This window comes from Cherax quadricarinatus, chromosome 35, assembly GCF_038502225.1.
Source record: "Cherax quadricarinatus isolate ZL_2023a chromosome 35, ASM3850222v1, whole genome shotgun sequence".
Taxonomy (NCBI): Eukaryota; Metazoa; Arthropoda; class Malacostraca; order Decapoda; family Parastacidae; genus Cherax; species Cherax quadricarinatus.
In genome coordinates this window covers 34116574-34119073 of record NC_091326.1, presented here as the reverse complement: position 1 = coordinate 34119073, position 2500 = coordinate 34116574, and the positions used below count along the sequence as shown (strand labels likewise).

Here is a 2500-nt window from a genome sequence, read left to right as displayed (position 1 = left end):
TAGTCTCTGGCCCCCTAGACTACTCCGTCTGCGGTCTTCTTTGCCCTTCCCCAATCCTCATGACTTTGCACTTGGTGGGATTGAACTCCAGGAGCCAATTGGTGGGCCAGGTCTGCAGCCTGTCCAGATCCCTTTGTATTTCTGCCTGGTCTTCGATCGAATGAATTCTTCTCATCAACTTCACGTCATCTGCAAACAGGGACACCTCGGAGATTATTCCTTCCGTCATGTCGTTCACAAATACCAGAAACAGCACTGGTCCTAGGACTGACCCCTGTGGGACCCCGCTGGTCACAGGTGCCCACTCTGACACCTCGCCACGTACCATTACTCGCTGCTGTCTTCCTGACAAGTATTTCCTGATCCATTGCAGTGCCTTCCCTGTTATCCCTGCTTGGTCCTCCAGTTTTTGCACTAATCTCTTGTGTGGTACTGTGTCAAACACCTTGCAGTCCAAGAAAATGCAATCCACCCACCCCTCTCTCTCTTGTCTTACTGTTGTCACCATGTGTGTGTGTGTGTGTGTGTGTGTGTGTGTGTGTGTGTGTGTGTGTGTGTGTGTGTGTGTGTATGTGTGTGTATGTGTATGTGTGTGTGTGTGTGTATGTGTACTCACCTAATTGTACTCACCTAATTGTGGTTGCAGGGGTCGAGACTCAGCTCCTGGCCCCACCTCTTCACTGATCGCTACTGGATCCTCTCTCTCTCTGCTTCCTGAGCTTTGTCATACCTCTTCTTAAAACTATGTATGGTTCCTGCCTCCACTACTTCACTTGCTAGGCTATTCCACTTGCTGACAACTCTATGACTGAAGAAATACTTCCTAACGTCCCTGTGACTCGTCTGAGTCTTCAGCTTCCAGTTGTGACCCCTTGTCCCTGTGTCCCCTCTCTGGAACATCCTATCTCTGTCCACCTTGTCTATTCCCTGCAGTATCTTGTATGTCGTTATCATGTCTCCCCTGACCCTTCTGTCCTCCAGTGTCGTCAGTCCGATTTCCCTTAACCTTTCCTCGTACGACATTCCCTTGAGCTCTGGGACTAGCCTTGTTGCAAACCTTTGTACTTTCTCTAACTTCTTGACGTGCTTGACCAGGTGTGGGTTCCAGACTGGTGCTGCATACTCCAGTATGGGCCTAACATACACAGCGTACAGTGTCTTGAACGATTCCTTATTAAGGTATTGGAACGCTATTCTCAGGTTTGCCAGGCGCCCGTATGCTGCAGCGGTTATTTGGTTGATGTGTGCCTCTGGTGATGTGCTCGGTGTTATGGTCACCCCAAGGTCTTTCTCCCTGAGTGAGGTCTGTAGTCTTTGTCCACCTAGCCTATACTCTGTCTGCGGTCTTCTTTGCCCCTCCCCAATCTTCATGACTTTGCATTTGGCTGGATTGAATTCGAGAAGCCAGTTACTGGACCACATGTCCAGCCTCTCCAGGTCTCTTTGCAGTCCTGCCTCATCCTCGTCCGATTTAATTCTTCTCATCAACTTCACGTCATCTGCGAACAGGGACACTTCAGAGTCTATTCCTTCCATCATGTCGTTCACATATATCAAAAATAGCACTGGTCCTAGAACTGACCCCTGTGGGACCCCGCTCGTAACAGGCGCCCACTGTGATACCTCTTCACGTACCATGACTCGTTGCTGCCTCCCTGTCAGGTATTCCCTTATCCATTGCAGTGCCCTTCCTTTTACGTGTGCCTGATCCTCCAGCTTCTGCACTAATCTCTTGTGGGGAACTGTGTCAAAGGCCTTCCTGCAGTCTAGGAAAACGCAATCTACCCAACCCTCTCTCTCGTGTCTTACTTCTGTTACCTTGTCATAAAACTCCAGGAGGTTTGTGATACAAGATTTGCCTTCCATGAACCCATGCTGGTTTTCATTTATAATCTTGTTCCTTTCCAGGTGTTCGACCACTCTCCTCCTGATAATCTTCTCCATGACTTTGCACACAATACATGTCAGAGACACAGGTCTGTAGTTTAGTGCCTCGTTTCTGTTTCCTTTCTTAAATATGGGGACTACATTAGCTGTCTTCCATTTCTCAGGTAGTTGCCCAGTTTCAAGAGATGTGTTGAAGATTGTGGTTAGAGGCACACACAGCATCTCTGCTCCTTCTCTAAGGACCCATGGGGAGATGTTGTCCGGTCCCATCGCCTTTGAGGTGTCAAGGTCACTTAAGAGCTTCTTCACCTCCTCCTCAGTTGTTCGTATGTCATCCAACACTTGTTGGTATATTCCCTCTTGATGTTCCCTTCTGTGCTGTCTTCCCACAGCCCTTCCTGTCTCTACTGTAAAAACTTCCTTAAATCTCCTGTTCAGCTCCTCACATACCTCCTGATCATTTCTTGTGAGTTCTCCACATTCTGTCCTTAATCTGATCACCTGGTCTTTGACTGTTGTCTTCCTCCTGATGTGGCTATACAACAGTTTCGGGTCAGTCTTGATTCTCGATGCTATGTCATTTTCATACTGTCGCTGGGCCTCCCTCCTTACC

General features: G+C 48.5%; 1 protein-coding gene across 4 annotated transcripts in view; it reads left to right on the top strand.

Moving 5' to 3' along the window:
- Pka-C3 (Protein kinase, cAMP-dependent, catalytic subunit 3) overlaps positions 1-2500 on the top strand; it is a 383655-nt gene that overhangs the window by 76737 nt on the left and 304418 nt on the right. The gene's annotated exons all lie outside the window — the stretch shown is intronic.